The 19,286-nt window shown below is 43.7% G+C and overlaps 1 protein-coding gene across 1 annotated transcript in view; it reads left to right on the forward strand.

Annotated features, from left to right (window-relative positions):
• LOC126263225 (arrestin domain-containing protein 1-like) overlaps positions 1-19,286 on the forward strand; it is a 118,800-nt gene that overhangs the window by 1,847 nt on the left and 97,667 nt on the right. The gene's annotated exons all lie outside the window — the stretch shown is intronic.

Here is a 19,286-nt window from a genome sequence, read left to right on the forward strand (position 1 = left end):
AAATCTAATTGGGTAATAAGGCCTACATATTTAACATTTGTCTACCATAAACAATACACCTAAAGACAAAGTGCCAAGCACTTGTCCAAGAAAAATGCTATGTTAGTAGGCTTACTGTTAAATCTCACAGCCTAGTTAGCTACACTGTGAAGGCCAGTTGTCAGTAACAAAGAAGTTTAAGTGTTACTACAGCCTTTAAGTTTCATTTAATATGGTACTTTAAACTTTCATGTGCGCAGTGCCCCATTAACTGCTTTTTATGTTGCTGACATAATTGCTATAATGTGTGTGGCCACTGTTATCTAAGGAATTATAAAATCCATGCTATTATGAGGTAAAAGGAATATGCCTTCTGCAGCTTGTACTATCTATGGGAGTGTTCATGTGTAGTTCCATAATGTTGTCATGACATGGCAACGCATGTAACTGGATACTTCCTGTAGCAAGTAGTCTTTTGCTACACTTAACATTAAGCAATAGTGCATATTCATGAATGCCATATATTTGTTAATTTTTGACATTGGCCTGCCATTTGTGTGGCTATAATTTGTTGTTGGCTACATTTCTATATATTCTTGTGTTAAATCATATTCTTAAGCACTGATACTATAAAATTCTAAATAGTATTTTGACATTATCTTTGTAACATTAGAAGCATCTGCCATGAAAAAGAAAGTGCTGCATGAGTAATGATGATGTCTCTGTTATGGTGTTGACTCAGAATATCACACCATACCTCACTGATCTCGTTATGTTTGTATCTGTACTTCCATCTGACAGTATTAGTTACCATACTATTGCTTGTCCACTTAACTCGATGATTTACTGGTGCTGACAGAAGCAGAAAAAATTGGCACTAGATGAAAGATATTCATTTATCTCCAAGCTTAGATGCGTAACATTGCTGTGCTCAATGTTGAGAATAACAGGACCAGCATTGTCGGAAGCAGATGACACTGCCTTTCACCTCTCCTCACTCGGCAGCCGTACTGTGGGGCCAAGACATGCCTCTTGCTGTTCCCAACAGTCACTTGTGAATCATTAGCTTATCATAGACAAACAGTACAGATGAGTATACCAGCAGATATGACTTCCTTTTTTTGTCTTCTATTGGAATTTATCACTATATTTTCATTTGCTATGTTTCCTTGTTGCAGTTAATCATAGTAACAGGATCCTGGAGAGAATTTATCTTGCCAATACATTAAAATATTTCTTTCAGATATTTCCTCAGTGCACTGAAACTGTTTTCCCCTCTACACAACTTTCTTTATTTAATAAGTTCTGTACTAAGTAGAGTTCCAGCTGCAGGGTAGAGTGCATATGCCATTATCAGTATCAGTACCAGTTTCTACGGAGCATTCAGTTTAATGTTTTCTCACATGCTTTTATGAAAAAATGCATAGTGTTGGTGTGTGTTTCTGTGTTGACTAGTGTCTCTTTACTTTTTTCTTAATGTTCTTGTATTTTTATGGCACTTCCATTGTATGAGCTGACTTTGTAGTGTAATGATAGCCAAAGGCAATGTACCAGCAATATTTAAATTGCTTCTAGCAACTTCTTGGTTGAGTGTTGTATTACTTGTATAGACAAACGTTGATTAAGTATGGATAGCGATTGCGCTTGTGTACAGGTGCAGTAGGAATTGGGCACCGTCTGTCAGGAACAGTTGGAAGTTGTGGTGGCCATTCTCAGCAGCCTGCAGGCTGCTGCCCTGGGCAGCAGTGGCATTGAAACATTCAGTGTAAAAACTGTGGCTCCCGTGAGGCCTAAAGCATTGCTTGGGATCCCCTGTCTCCCAGCATTATCAGATGCACTTGATCTTGCCGGTCCACATTCACTTGAGTGTGAAAGACAGACATTGTTGCTGCCATGAATCTGTGGAAAGTTGTTACATCATAAGCAGAAGAAGAAGAAGAAGAAGGATGGTCCCTGAACCTAGGTGCAGATGGATACTGATCCCATGTAGCACATGATGCCTCATCTTTTGGGACTGGAGCTAATATTCCCAATAGATCTGATTATGACAGAGGGTGGGTTTGATGGTATTAGGAGCTCCAGCATTAGGCAGGTGATGAAGTCATTTAGGGAAATAGGAGAAAGATCATAAAGGAATGCTAATGTCCACTCTACATGCTTGCCAGGGTGTCTTGCCCAAGATGCGGAAGTAAATTATGGCTTCTATTGGGGCAAATGACATCTGCACCTAGGTTCAGGGGCCATTCTTCTTCTTCTTCTTTTTATGATGTAACAACTTTCTTCCATTCTGTCCTCTCCAGTGCAGTTCGCTGCCGCTCCCTGACCCTGTAAGATATTTTATATCACTCTAAGGGATTTTATATCTCTTTCCACATCATCCATCCACCATTTTTGTGGTCTTCCTCTCTGTCTGTCCAGATTGGTGTTCGTTCTAGACCTCCAGAAACCACTGCTATCCTGAAGTGCCCAGAACCCTGTGTGCAAATATCCTGAGCTGCTGCTCATCAGTAGTAGTTAGTGTCCATGTTCACATCTGTAGGTTACAACTGCTCTCATCGTGAACTTATAAGTTTGAAGTTTCTGTTGCCTCTTTAATAATCTAGAGACCAGCAATTTCTTAAAGTTTGGAACCACCTGTTAGCACTTAAGATATGCTGTTTTATTTCAGTTGACATGATTTTGTCCTATTAATACTAGAACCCAGATAGTCAAAGTTCAGCACTTGTTCAAAATTGAAACCAGCTGCTGATAGTTTATCTAAGTTATTATTTTCCTTCCTGATATATTTGAAGCTTTTGAATGGCTGCTTCAAGAGTCAGATTAAAAAGCATTGCAGAGGACATCTTATCTGACTTGTTTATTGATGCTAAACTATTTACTGAGTTCTCCATCCATTCTCACTGTAGCCTTGGAATAAGCCAATGTTGCTTAGATAAATAAAACATACTGAGATGGTATACCAAGCAATAGCAAATCATTTAGCATTTCTGCCCTATCAAGACTATCGGAGGCATGCTTGAACTCTACATAGCAGTTATGAAGCTCAATATTATTCTCATATAACTTTTCGTATATTCCCTCAGCACAAATATCTGATCTGTTGTTTACCAATTAGGCTGAAATCCACACTGGTATTCTTCCAGAATCTCTTCTACATATAGAACTACCCTGTTGTAGGTAATTCAACAAAGAACCTTACAGGTTACATTCAGCTGGGTAATTCGAATAAGTCTTGTCTCTTTTCTTATGGATTGGTTGGGTTATTCCAAGGTCCACTCTCTGGAGATTCTTTCCTGATTCCATATCAACTTGATGAGTTTATGCTTTCACTTATGGAGACCAATTCTCCCATTTTTTAACAGTTCTGCAGTTATCAATGTCAGTTCCTGGGCTTTGTAGTTTTCTGATCAGTGCAATACCTTCTGTACGTCTTCTGATGTGAGTTCTTGTATCTCATGTGCAGTGTAGCAGAGTAGCTGCTCACCCCTGATAGGACTGCCCTTCAGAATTTCCTTGAAGTATGTTCTCCATCTATCCAAAACATCTTGTCTATCTGTCAGCTAATTTCCCTCTTTTTTCCTTGCATATGTTTTTTTCTGTATTCTTGAGATTGTTCTTTAATTTTCTTATAAAGATCTCTGCTCTTATTCCTTTGGTAGTGCCCTTCCATCTCCTCTCTTTCCCCTTGTAGCTTCACTTTTTTTCCCTCCTGCGTATCTTTGCTGCCTCTATTCTTTTTTCATTATATAACACCTCATTTGTTCAGTCTTGCTTCCTTTTCTGTTCCACTGTCTGCCTACATACATCATCATAACAGTCTTCATTTCTGTCTCCTTGTCTCCCACAGTATTTCATGTGCATTGTCAAAATGGCATTTTTTCATCATCTTTTGTTTGTAACTCATATCTCAATCTGTTCTGATACTCTTGTACAGTAAACATATCTTTCAGATGTTCTATATTCCATTTCTTTACTTTGATACTATTTCTTTTGGCAACCATAGCAAGTTTATGCCTCATTTTGGCTCCTAATAGGTAATGGCCAGAATTGTAATTAGCTCTTCAGAAAGTGCGTGCTTACCGTGATCAGATGCCCACCTCTTCAACACCCACATTTGGTCTATTTGGTTTGCTTTGTTTGTTCCTGATGTTTTCCAGGCCCCTTTGTGGATTTTTTTCCTTGAGAAACAGGTACTTACTGTAATTCGTTGCAGAAGCAAACTGGGCAAAAATCTTCATACCGTTATTAATAATTTCATCATGCAGACTTTCCTTACCAAAGATCCTGCTGAAAGCCTCTTCTTTGCCCAGTTTGGCATTATACTCACCAAGGACTATTTTTGGGTCATGTTTAGGTATTTCGTCACAAAACCTCCTGTAGATAATCATAGAATCTATCTACTATGTCTTCATTTTATTCTGCTGTTAGTGCATATACAGCCACAAAGGTCACATTGTGAAATTTGCCTTTGGTGTGCAGAGTACAGGTTCTTTTATTATGTGGACTGAAAGCAATAACAGATCTATGCATATCCTTGGAGACTATAAATCCAACTCAATGCTCCCCTTGTCTTTTGTCTTTTCCTGAATAATGTAGGGAGAATTTATGCTTATGAATGTCACCCCTTCCTTTCCACCTGATTCCCAAAGTGTAACAACTCCTTTTCCAAAACTTAGCATCTCTTCCACAATACTGTTCATAACTCCTATCTGTAGCAGTGTATGCACAATACACATTGCAAATTTAAGCATCAGTACATCCACATTCCTGTTCCTTGGTGCAATTCGTCTTTGTAAGGGCACTCCAGCATTCCCTATTAAATTATCACAATGAATGACTTTTTACAAGGTGGGGGCGAGTCTGCAAGCAACCTCTAACCTAGAGGACCAGGCTTTCACTTTGACGACGTAGTCTATAGAGGCCCCCATACCCTGTAGCGTAACACACTTCTCGCAAACTGCATCAACATCAATTAAAAAGCAAGATAACTGAGGGTCTCGTGATCACAGTTAAAGCTTAATCAAGATTAAGTTGTCTCTGCACTGCACCCAACATTAAATGTTGGATAGTGGAACATGTTTAGCTAACAGGGAATTTGACTCCATGTGTTACAAAGGAAAGTGCTCATTATACATTCAAAGCCAATGATAATTGCTGTCCTTGGTACTTGATGCGCTCTTTTCAGTTTTTTATCATAATGTGGGTATGGTTACTGTGCTGTGGGGAACAGGAAAATGAGGCCTAATTTCTCAAAATTTCAAACTGGTATCGTTTTGGAGCTGGTTGGCTGTAATACGAAAATTTGATAATGCAAAAAAATGGACTGGTGCTGTGTTAAGAAGACTTAGGACTCATCAATGGCTTGAACAGTGAACAACCTGAGACATACAAGTATACGTTATTCTTTAACTAGAATCTTCATCCCATTTTTTTGTTTTAAATTCTTTATCATTAAACTGTAGTGACTAATGTCAGTTTGCACATGCATGATACCCATATTCCTGTTGTTGCATTGACTACCATCACTCTGAAATAACATGCTTCATCATATGGATTTTGAGATTAAGATTTCTTTTGAATGGAAGAGGAGATCTTTTCAGAGATGCTCATCCCCATCAAAAAAGATACTTTCTGACAAGGTACAAACATTGGCAATCCATGCCAACCAAGACTAGGTATAAATATATTTTATACAACGTTTCATAAGAACAAAAACTTCCTGTGTGTGAGTTGTGTTTACTTTATGATGTGGACCGACTGGTACGTTAAGATTACTAGCCACTGGGGTAACATTCCAGACACTGGCCTTTGCAACAAGAATTGCAGCAAATGCACCATTTATAATAAATCACATCGACTACTGCATATGGAACTTCTATTAAATTAAGAGGAATGACCCAGAACCTGTTAGAAAACAAAAGGTGAAAAAAGAAAAAAATTATAGGGAGGTGGACACAAACCTATTACCCTTCTCTTCACAGTTCACAGTGCTATCAGTTAGGCTATGACTTCAAAAGGGTAACCATCTCTCCAAATCGATATACACGGTGTAAAGACCATATTTACAAATGTCATTATTTGATATTTAACTATTATAAATTGTAACAAAGTGATGCACTTTTGATAGATCATCATTGTGTCGTAGCATTGGAATCCACTGTACCAATGACTCCAGGAAACCCATCCAGTACTGAAGCCGTCTATCACAACATGTAATTCTGCTCAAGAAGGAAACTTTATGTATTGTGCAGACAATGCATGATCATTGATAATTCTTTGTGCTGTTTTATTCATGTGCATTAGCACTATCACCAGTAACATTATTAAATGCACCAGCTGCATATGCCCTTAATGACATAGAAGTCTGTTCAAAGTGAGACAGGATTATTCCAATAAGTAGGAAATTTCAACCTCTTGTTAATTTGACCTAATAATGATCACATTGTCTCTTTTGAAAGACAAAATCTCGTACCAGATTTCCAGTCCCTGTAATCCTTGAAAGGATTTCCTCCTTCCACAAGTACTCTAGCACAGTTGTGCCATGATTTGTGTGGTCAAGATTCAATATTTTTCATCTTCTGTGTCATTTAAAACATCAAAATGTGCCAGCATCTTAATATTTTAACTGTGATTAGTTAAAGATAAACGAGCCTCCGATCTCAGTCAACTTTAACCATGGCCAGCTTCCTCGTTTAACTTTAACCGAGGGTGGTGCAGTTGAATTTTACATCAGCCAGGATTTAATGCCAACAAAACCACAGTTAAACTATTAATCAATGTTGGTGCAGTCAGCCCTTTTTCTGACGCCTCCACTGGCACCAATTTGGCTTGGGCGACCCTGCCAGCAGCTACACTACTACTGCCATGGCCCACAGCTTCTTCAAAGATCACAACCCTCCTCCCCGCCACCCCCTCCCACCCCACCTTGCACATTGGATGCCTTTGACAAGGTTGTATCCCCTGGGGTGGGGGGTGGGGTGGTTTATACAAGAAGTTTTGTGCAGTAGTTTGAAGAAAGCACAGATCACACGTCTGCTAGATGTCTAACAGAAGTGATCCACAGAATGAACATCCAATGACTTTGACATCCTCCTTTTGTGGAACCTTAGGACACATTCTGAGCTTAAACATGATGCAGTATCTCGAACAGAATGACCTCCTCCATGCCATCCATCACGGAGTCCAAAAATATTGCTCATACTAGACTTTTAACTCTCACTTTTGTCACATACCATCATGTAAGCCAGAGCCTGACCAACTCAGTACAGGAGTTTGATTCTTGCACTGGCCAGCAAGTTCTTCAGATTTACCAAAATTGAAGAGGTTGCCGGGAGACTAGCATGTCTTCATTTGCCATTCACTGCAGTTGATGATCTCTGGGATGGATGTGAAGCAGTGTGGAATGATGTACCCATATGTCTCACATAAGCTCAACATTCGAACAATGACTTCGGCCCAGCACCTAATGCTGCATTTTGTGATTGACATGCATCGTGTTGCGGGCAATGTACGCCCACCAGGACTGCAACACGATGCCTCTCACTCGATGATTCCGCCGATTTCGCCGGACGTTTTCGAGCCTGCAACAATAAGTGAGGTTAGGAGTGCACATGACTCCGGCTATCAAACGCCTTTGTTCCCGCCACATGTGCCCTCCCTCATGGACTGTGCAGTTATCTCTCACAGATCTCCGTACAGTGCGGGACCATTGCCGATTTCTGCAAATGCTTCGTTGGACAACCTACTACTGCCAGGACAACGATTTGCCATGCCGCAATCCGTGCAGTACCACGTGGATACCTGCCACGTGGCCAGAACTGCTTCGTTCACATGTCTACCTCCTCAGCATCCGACCATGCCTGTGCATGCCTCAGTTCAGCATCAGCACATGCCTTCCTACTTCGATACCTTGGCCTGCAACAGGAACAATAACTCGTTATCTGTGCCTAACCTCCGTCCCACTGCTACGCCTCAGTGTTTTGTGCCAAGACATTCACCTTATCCGCACACCGTTTTGAGTGGAACAACTATGAACAGTGAACATTCACACATTCCATCCCATGTTCGACATCATTTTCCACACTGTGCTTCTGGACAGCCCGCACCTCCACAGCCTCCCTGCAACACAGGTGGCCCAGGCTATGATCATACGTCAAGCTGTCCGCAGACTAACACGCATTCTCAAACTTTGAACTTTTTCTCACCTGTCGCCCCCGCGCCGGCTCCAGTCGAGCTTCTGCTACCATTCTCCGCACATCTCGCAACGTGTTGAGCTTCCGCAACTGCAATCGACACATTACGGTTTCTCACCCGTGTCGGCCTTCCATGCCGTGACGGATCGCGCTCAACCACAACGTGTCACCTTCACGCTGCCACCTGAACAGCCGTCATTGCCACATCCCCTGGAGCCACACTCTCCTGGAATACTTCAGCAACAACAGCTTGATTCAAGCAGTGCCCCGACGAACTCAACTCAACCTGTTCTTCTGAACATTCTACAACGCTTACCGACACTGCCGCCGTTTAATCCTGACAGAGCAACAACCTGGTTCAAAATTTTGGACGAAGTGTTCGACCATTACAAACTTGATGAGTCAACCAGGTTTCTGTGCCTCATCACCCATCTGCACGAGCAGGAGGACTTGACTGCTGACCTGGTTGACACCCCGAACTCATCTACCTGGTACCCTCTAGCCAAAAAGACAGTTCTACGTCAGCTTGCATGCTCAACCAAGGCAGCAATATGGCAAGTGCTCCACGTCGAGCAACTAGGCAACGACAAACCTTCCCAGCTTTGGAGACGGCTACGTGCCCTGGTCAGTGCCGATTTATTCTCTGACACAGCTCTCCTCACCATCTTGTCAGATAAACTGTCTCCTCACATCCGTTTTGCTCTGGCTCAAAGGTTTCCAGAACCTGTCGAGCAAAGAATGACAATTGCTGACAAGCTATGTGATGCATCACTGCTCTATTTCGCCAGCCACTGCCTACCTGACAAGTCTCAGGTTCAGGGTCATCGCCATGCGACCGGACACGGCCGGGGCCATACTGTGCCGACCGTTCCGCTCGCTCTGGGAAGCAGTAAACAAGCAACTGGGACGTCACCGGCTCCACCCACGGTCACGCCACCTCATGCAACCGAACCTGCTGCGGCCACCGAACCTCAGCCACCACCACTAACAGTGAACTTTCCGCAGGAAATCCAACTACACTACCCGTACTGTTACTTCCACACACGGTTTGGTGAGGCTGCACTGTACTGCAGACCACCCTACTACTTCCCAAACGCCAATCGCAGGTAGGTCCAGGTGCTGCCTCCTGCGCACAACATGACAGCCACCACCACCCCCCCCCCCCCCCATTGCTCCATTCTATCCGGGAACAACCGGATAATTGTGGATGACTTTACATTAAAGACATTTCGTCGGGATACCTTTTGCTAGTGGACACAGGCACCGATGTTTTGCTGCTGCCTACGTCCTTAGCGTTGTCGAACATCCGCCCTCGTCATACTTCACTGCAAGCCGTGAATTCAACTAAACTACAATGCTCGGGTTCAACTTCCCACGTTGTCTCACTCCCCGCAAACTGCAAACTCTATTGGACTTTTTTAGTGTGCGAAATTGACAAACCCATACACCACAAACTTTCACCGGACCTAGTGCGAAACACCGTGTTTCATCATCCGTCCAAGACTCACTTCCCCTGTGCTCCGTCGAGGAGACAGCAATCACCACCCCGATTGGGTTATTTTAGTTTCGATTCATGTCCTTCGGTCTGAAAAACGCAACCCAGACCTGGCAACGCTTCATCTGATGAAGCGCTATTCGACCTAAAATTCTGCTTTGCATATCTTGATGACATTCTTGTGTTCAGCTCCTCCATCGAGGACAACATTCGACATGTGCAAACTGTTATGAACACTCTCGCAGCTGCAGGCATCGAGACCAACCAGGAAAAATTGCAGCTACATCAACCCGCTGTTACATTTCTTGGTTTTCGGGTCTCTGCCGATGGCATTTCACCGCCCCCTGAGAAAGTACAAAGAATATTAAACGTACCAAGACCTTCGTCATTCAAAGAGCTCCAGCGCTTTCTGGGGACGGTTAATTATTATTGCCGACATCTACCTCGGGCTGCGGAGATTCAGGCTCCACTGACGGATGCCTTGGCAGGCACCAACACTTCTGGATCTCGGCCCGTTCCATGGACCCCTGCTATGACTGACTCTTTCACTGCCCTCAAAAATCTTCTTGCCGAGGCCTGCACCATCGCACATCCTCATCCCAATGTGCAGCTTTTAATCACCACAGACGCGAACAATACTGCCATCGGTGCTGTCCTTAGCCAGATGATTGACGGCCAAACTTTGCCTCTGCAGTTCTTCTCGCCCAAGCTCACCAATGTGCAACGGAAATATTCCGCGTTTGACAGGAAGTTGCTCGCGGTCTACGAAGCGATCAAGCATTTTAAGACTGATGTTGAGGGACGCCCTTTCTATGTTTTAATGGACCACAAACCCCTGGCTGCGGCCATTACAAACCCGCCAGTTGACCCGCCTCCTCGCCGCTTCAGATACATGGACTTCATATCTCAGTTCACCACCGATGTCAGACACATAAAGGGTACTGACAGTATAGTTGCTGATTTCCTTTCACGAGTCGACGCCGTCCATTTGCTGTTAGACCTCTCTGAATTGCCTAACCTCCCACCCACTGATGAGGAAACACAGAACCTGATTTCAGACTCTACTTCTTCACTACACTTCGTCTGCACCACCTTCCCTGGCATTTCTGGTGAGATCTGGTGCGACGACAGCACAGGCACGTTACGCCCCCTCATCCCAACCACACTCTGTCGAGCTGTTTTCAACACATTGCATAATTTAGCCCACCCCGGTGTTCGTGCGTCCGCACGCCTCATAGCGGAGCGCTTTGTGTGCAGAAATGTCAACAAGGACTGCCAGCAATGGGCACGCTCCTGCGTCGTGTGCCAACGCTGCAAAGTACACAAGCACACTTCATCCCCCCTCGGCACCTTTTCGATCCCTCCTGGGCGTTTCCAGCATATTCATATTGACATTGTCGGCCCTCTCTCCCCCTCTAACGGCTTTTGTTATGTTCTCTCGTCTATTGACCGAACAACTTGCTGGGTCGAGGCTGTCCCCCTCCCCAATATTATGGCAGAAACTGTTGCTTGAGTTTTCGTAGAGTCATGGGTATCGCGTTTCGGATGTCCAGCTATCATCACAACTGAGCAGGGCAGACAATTTGAGTCGGCCCTGTTCAACGGGATTTGAGACATTTGCGGCATCCGGCGCACCCGTACTACAGCATATCACCCATAAAGTAATGGGCTAGTCAAGCATTGGCACCGCACTTTCAAGGTGGCTCTTCGATGCCACGACTCTCTATGGATGGAGGCCCTTCCCCTTGTGCTACTCGGCATTCGTGCAATCTTTAAGGAAGACCTCAAAGGCACAATAGCCGAGTTCATATACGGCCAGAACATTGTTCTCCCTTCCACTTCTCTCCCTCAGTCTGACTTACCTTCATTCGTGTACCACGTCAGATGCCACTTCATCAACCTCCATATCCCTCCGCCCACCAGCCATTCCCGCCCTATGGTTCACGTCCCGAAATCTCTGGACAATTGCGAGTACGTCATGCTCTGAGATGACACTGTCCGTGCTCCCCTCCAACCTCCATATACTGGCCCGTACCAAGTTCTCCAGCGCTCAGCCAACACCTATGACATCCAGATGTTACAGTCTCTCTCAACAGACTTAGCGTGCTCATGTCGAGCCTTCTTCTACCCCCCTTCAGGCCACGACCACGCCACTCACTGTCGTGGCTCACAACGCTCCGACCACTCCCTCCACGTCGGACTTACACATTCGATCGAGTGACTTCCAGCTCCAATCGTCGATCTCTACTCCAACCTTGCCCTCGACGCCGGTCTCACGCACTCCGTCAAGTGACCAATCCCCACGACGAGCTTACCTATGATCACGCCCTCGCCGCCGGGCCCTTTGCTGGTCCCTTTGAACTCTCCACCGTCGCCTGCCTCGCCCTGTCGAGGTTTCTCACGCACCCCCATCTTGAACGTGCCCTCGCTCGAGGTGTTTGTGCCTGTCCCCCCGGACATAATCCACGACATCTCAATAATACTGCGCGATCATACACTGTTCATCGTGTGTTTCTCTTCATCCAGTGCTCATGACGCATCCTCCACCATTCCCTGCCACCTGGTGAAATGTGTTCCCCTCCTGCCCGACGTCGACCTGGACATGCTTTGTGTGTTCGCCACGGGCACCAGAAACATCGTCGTCGTCACTCCATTCCAAGCGGAAACCTCCGGCCTACCTGTCACCGCACGACCGCCGGCTCACTTCACGTCTTTGGACTCGGAGCATTGTGTTTGGGCTGGTCCGCCATGTTCAGTTCTTTGTGAGCCGTGCATGTGTTTAGGTGAATAAATGAACTGCTGCTAAATTGGTGTTGTTTGGTGTAACCAATCCGAACTTCTCCCTCACGTTCAACACACCACTTTGAAACATCGTTTATCTGCCACTTCCCCCAAATGGCTTTAGAAATCCTGATGGAATGTTATCTATTCCTTATGCCTTCTTTGATCTTGAGACATCCAAAACTCTTTTAAATTCTGACTCAGTAACACTGACTCCCTTATCTCTCCCATGTTGACTCCTGATCCTTCTTCTATCACATCTCCAAGCAAGGCTCCCATTCATGAAAGGCTTCTGTTACTCTTTCACCTGTCCACTCTCTCCTCTGCATTAAACAGTTTAATTCCCATTGTACTCTGAATTTATCACCCTTGCTTTTAATGTCACGGAAGGTTGTTTTGACTTTTCGATATGCTGAATCAGCTCTTCCAACATTAATTTATTTTTTTGATTTCTCATGTAACTATTTCGCCTTAGTTTCCCTGCACTTCTTGTTTATTTCATTTCCCAGTGACTTCTGTATTAGTATTCCTGAATTTCCCTGAATACTTTTGTTCTTCTTTCTTTCGTCAGTCAACTGAAATATTTCTTCTGTTATCCATGGTTTCTTCCCAGTTACTTTCCTTGTAAGTGTGTTTGTCTTTGCTACTTCTGTGATTGGCCTTTTTAGAGATGTCCCTTCATCTTCCACTGAGCTGTTAATTATTGCAGTATTTATAGGCTCATAGAACTTCAAGCATATCTGTTCGTTCCTTTGTACTTCCATATCCCACTTCTTTGCGCATTGATTGTTCCTGACTATTCTCTTCAACTTCAGTCTACTCTTCATCATTACTAAATTGTGATCTGACTCTATATCTGTCTGCTCCTGGGTATGCTATACAGTCCAATATCTGATTTTGGTATCTCTCCCTGACCGTCATATAATCTAAATGGAATTTCCCAGCCTTTTTGAAGCATACCTTCTCATTTTGTGAATCTTGAACATGGTATTTGCTATTACTAGCTGAAATTTATTGCAGAACACGGTTATTCTTTCTCCTCTAATATTTCTACTACCAAGCCCATATTTTACCATAACCCTTTCTTTTAATCCTTTCCCTACAACCTCGTTCCAATTTCCCATGACTATTAGATTTTCATCTCCCTTTGCATACTGAATTACCATTTCAATATCCTCATATATTTTGTATCTCTTCAACTTCTGCTTGCGACATCGGCATGTATATCTGAAGTATTTTTGTCATTGTTGGTTTGCTGTCTCTGGTGCTCTTGATATTATCCTATATTCATCTGATGAGAGATCCTTGTCTTCTTTCCGTTTCACTTCACTGATCTCAAATATATCTAGACCAAGCCTAAGCATTTCTCTTTTAAAATTTTCTAGGTCCCCTACCTAGTTCAAACTTCTGACATTCCACACCCAGATTTATTGAACATTACCCTTTTGTTGGTTATTCAGTATTTTTCTCATGGTCACCTCCCATGTGGCAGTCCCCTCCTGGAGATACGAATGGGAGTTTACTCCAGAATCTTTTGCCAATGGAAAGATCATCATGATACTTTTTCACTTACAGGCCACATGTCCTGCAGATACATATTATGTGTTTTTAATGCAGTGGTTTCCATTGTTCCCTGCACCCTAATACCATTGACCGTTGCGGATTCTTCCAACTTTTAGAGGCAGTTTCCCACCCCAAGGACAAGAGAATGCTCAGTATCTCTGATCCTCCAAAACAAGGGTGACTTCTTATGCCAGAAGTCGTTGACCACCATAGCTTATGATTTTTATTCAAAATTTAAGCAGTGGTGAGGTTCAGACGTGTGCCTACCAGTCAAAGACGCTACTCCCTGCCCAAATCCCCCCTCCCGTCCTACAAGGAAAAAGCTGCCTAGCAAGGCAAGCACCTATCAACAGGTAGGGGAACAGATGATGATATTTTTACCACATTGATATGTAGCACAATATATAATAGGTTTTCATGAAATTTACGTGCATGTGTACTATAAAAGAACATGAGCATAGAACTGAGGACACAACTAGTGGTGCCTTTTGAACACACTAGTAGTTACCAATGTTCAATTCCAAAGTTGTGATCAGTTCCTTGTGAGGATTGAACTCATGACCTTCGGATTCCCCCTTCCCCAGTAATGAGTATCCAAGTCATCAGCATCTGCTGGTAGGATTCTCCCTATTCCGTCTGTAGGGGATCAGTATACTCCAGGAACCTTCAGTAACAGAGTCTCATACCCAGAAAGTCCGAATGAGCAGGATGGTCCGCAAATAATGAACCCAAGTAATTAGTGAAGTGCATCATGTACTTCGAGTGGTGACTAAAAGCGGCATGTCATCATCATCAGTAGGGAGCAAAAGTCTAGTGTATGTTTGTGTGCATTATGAAATATGTAGTAAACAGCCATGAGTTTTGGCCAGTTAATGACACTTGTCTTGGCTGTTGGGAAATATACTCTAACTGGGCACAATACATCTTCACGAGGGATGGATTCCAGCAGTTGACAACACTAACGCCAGTATGGGTTGTGTGAGCCACCAGCAGTCACCGCAAGTCAGGCAGTGCACATCTGAATCAACAGCTTTGCATCTCAGATGGGAGGAGTCATCTGTCAGATAAATGGAGTGTAGCCTCTGATAGATAGTGAATTCCCCATTCACCACCATGTACCACAATTAATGCACTGACATAGGTAAAAAAAGGCATGTGTAATACACACCATGTTCCAGTCAATTGCGGGGTGCCACAGTGCGACCGTATTGATGGGTCGTTACTGTTGGTAAGGCAATAGTAGTCTTTTGTGTTGGGTATCTGTGTCAATTGCAGGTCTGCTACTAAGTAAGCTGATGGCAATCATGAGCTCTATGATGTGAGCGAGTGACTGTGAAATGTGTCCTATGGAAACCCACGATTGTAGAGAGCATGTTGCCACTTCAGCTACCAGAATTAAACCACTGCCCATGGGCAGAGGTCCACTGGTGACACTTAGTGCTGAGAGAGAGAGCTTGCGTGCAGTTGTAGACGTGAATTAGACCAATATCACCTGCTCAGTGTGGTAGTGTCATGGTAGCATATCAGACTTAATAAATGAGATTGGCACTCATTAAATGTCCATATGCTACTTGAAATCTGTTGATCATCGTAGCTACCAAGGGAAGGACATGCGTGAAATAATTCAGTTTTGAGACAAGATAGGTGTTTATATCTAGTGTTCATGGGAGTATATGCATTCCATGCAGTTTGTTGCTCTGTGTCAGAGAGTGTGTCTGGTGTAGTAGTAATTGTTACATGCGGCGAACATTACTTTTTTATTTATTTTTTTATTTATTTATTTCATGTTCCGTAGATCCTGGAAGTGAGTGAATCGCAAGGATATGGAACGTGTCAAATTGTACATAGTTCAAGCATAACTTGTATAAATACATACAATAAAGATACAATGTAAATAAAATCAATAGACAACAGCACAATCAATAAACAGAAAATTGTTTTTCACATATTAAGGATAAGTAATATATATATGGAATGTGTTTGATTGTACACACCTGAAATATATCTTACATAAATGCAACAAAAAGATACAATGTAAATAAGATACCAACTAAACAGCAGCACATTCAATTAACAGAAAGTTTTTGTTTCACATGTTAAGGATGAGTAATTTATACAGGAGTCAAGATAAGTTCACTATTCCAAGGGAAATACAGAAGTACCAATAAACAATTTTCATACGCCTATTCAAAACTAAATTAATTACACTATTTATACAACACTTGCAAGTTTAGTGATTATATACATTTTCTTTCACATATTCATCAATTCTATAAAAAGATTTCTGTATCAGGCACTCCTTGACAGTTTGTTTGAATGCTAGCAATCTATTGTTAAGGCATTTAATGTGTGGTGGGAGAGCATTAAACAGCTTAATACTGGAGTAGTAAGCTCCTTTTTGAACCATAGTGAGACTTTCCAATTCAATGTGCAGACTGTTATTGGTCCTTGTGGTGTAGTCATGAAATTGGCTGTTATCTTTATAGATAGAAGGGTTATTACAGACAAAGGTCAACAAAGAAAAGATACACTGTGAGGTGGTGGTAAGGATCCCCATCTTTCGAAACAAGCATCTACAAGGGTGTCTGTGATGGACACCACTCTACAGAACAGCACCCCCAAACATTTTAAGTGTGGGCATCTTATCAAAGGGCACTGCTGTTTGGAGGAGCCCACCCCTAAGACATTCCTGTACTTTGTCTCTTTCTCATGATGATGGTTCCAGTGGAAGTCCCGTAGTGTTGAAGCATTTGAAACACTTTGTGTATTTCAATCCTCTGATCTAACCAGGAACACCACATCATCAGCGAATACACCACAAAGGAAAGTCACCTGTCCAATAACAATGTGACCAGACTGGTAACCGTTCACCATAATACAAGAAAGCACCTCATAGATAAGTCAAAGGACCACCCCTGTGGACACCGGAGAGAGTCCCATGCATCCCAAAACCATGAGTAGGAATCATGCTGTTACATCTCAGTATGCTTCTAATACTGTATGAATGTTGTTGACACCAACTAAGCATGTATGGTCAGTGTGAATTGCTTTCTTGATAGTGCTGCCAGGACGCACACGAAGGATAAGGGTGAAGATCTTGTAGTCAGTGTTGAGGAGCATGAGTGGGCAAAAGCCCTTCCACCGACAACCACCACTCGGTTTTAGTGCTGGGATCAGGATGCTGCCCGTGAATTCTGTGATGACAGTGAAATCTGGGCAGGTCAGTTCTTCAAACATTGGGTGCCACTTGTTGCGCACGTCATAAAAAGTTCCGTAGAATGCCTAGGTTAAACCATTTGGCCCTGGTGATTTGTTTGTGGTCCACACGCCAGAGCCAGTGTCAACTCATTGAATGTGAAGGGCACCAGCAGGGTATCATCAGGTGACATGACTCTAGGAGCAGACAAATCGTGCAGTGCCTCTTCGTAATCAAAGGATCTTCGATGTAAAATGTCCCACAGTACCAGGGGAACATGTGTGCTATGTCTCTTTGTGTCATGGTGTGCCCATATGCCTCCGTGTTGATCATTGTGAAGAGCTGACATTAGCTGTGGTGCACTTTATGATAGACTGACACCATTTTAGTGGGATTTTGTCTCACACTCTCGCATGGATGTGAATGTCCTCTAGCTGCGCCACTGTGATGCAGAGTAGACGTACTTTGATGCTTCACATGACCAAATGACATTTGGATGACGGTAGTTGCAGTACAAGCTCGTGTAAAGCTTTATAGTAAAACTCCCATGTCGCTCTTTGCCAGCTTGATCTGTTTCATCCATATGCCATCAGAGTCTTTCAGAGTTCAGGTTTGAAGTATCCTAGCAACCACTGTAACATGGAAGCGTATGTGGGCAGGCGTCTGAAATAACGTGTGTCAACAACCACTTGCCAACATGCGTCCTCATGAAGGAGGGTGACGTTTAGCATCCATGGGCCCCTGCTGTGTTGGGTGAGTTGACAGAGCAGGGTCGCAGTGCAGGTATATTCCAGATGATCTCTGGAGGCTGTTGGCCAGATTTCTGTACTACTGGTCGCTGTGCGGAGGCCATGTGAGACATATAACCTATCCAGTTGAAGTAGCAGTTCACATTCCAGTGCGCGCAGTGCCAGGAACAGGATGTGATGTGTTACCAAGTCCTCAGACTGCATGACATCCACTATTTCCCTGCAAAAGTGGCACCATCTCCTTCAAACAGAAGACATGCCTGTCACTATGGAGTGAAGTATATACGAGGGCGGACCCAAAAGAAACCGGACTCTGAGGGTGCTGCCACTCGTAGACGTAGTGCAGGGTTCTCACGCTAGATGGTGTTAGTAGAGACCTTCATGAAACAGCTGTGCAGATGGCGTTAGTGTAGAGCTGAACGTGCAAGTGTGGTATTGTGTTTCTCTGACTTGGCGGGTTACCTCTGCGCAGTTGTTATGGCAACTTTAAAAGAACAAAGAGTGTGTGTGAAATTTTGTTTGTTGCTTAAAAAAACTGCAACAGAGACACACCAAATACTTCAGGAAGCTTTCCAGGAGGACGCTATGAGCCGCACACAGGGTTTTCAAGTGGTTTGGGCGCTTTAAACGTGGTGAGATGTGTGTTGAAGACCAAGCTCATTCTGGACGCCCTTCAACATCGCAAAATGAGTAGAACATTGAAAAGGTCCGCCAAAAGATCAACGAGGATCATCGCCAAACAATCGACCAAATTTCAGCAGACAAAATCAGTGGGAGCTCGTGCCAGCGGATTTTGAGTGAGGATTTGCACATGAGACATGTTTCTTCTAAATTTGTTCCGCGCCTTCTCACACAGGAGCAAAAAACCATCCACATGAATGTGTGTCAGGACTTGAAAACAGAGATTGCACGTGATCCAAACTTCTTGAACAAAGTCATTACAGGGGATGAGAGTTGGTGTTACTGATATGACCCAGAAACCAAGCAAGCGTCAAGTCATTGGAGGACTCCCAACTCTCCCAGACCAAAAAAAGCAAGGCAAGTAAGGTCAAATGTGAAGACGATGATCATTGTCTTTTTTTATGTTCGTGGAATTTTGCATCGGGAATTCATACCCCCTGGCCAGACTGTTAACCAGCACTTTTACTTGTATGTTTTAAGGCGTCTGTGAGAGGATGCGAGGAGGAAATGCCCGGAACTTTGGTGATCAGGTGACTGGTTTCTGCATCACAACGCTCCAGCACACACGGCCTTACAAGTGACCCACTATTTGGCATCTCAGAGGTGGTCTGTCGTTCCCCACATTCCATATTCACCGGACCTAGCCCCGT

The sequence above is a fragment of the Schistocerca nitens genome, chromosome 6, assembly GCF_023898315.1.
Source record: "Schistocerca nitens isolate TAMUIC-IGC-003100 chromosome 6, iqSchNite1.1, whole genome shotgun sequence".
Lineage (NCBI taxonomy): Eukaryota > Metazoa > Arthropoda > Insecta > Orthoptera > Acrididae > Schistocerca > Schistocerca nitens.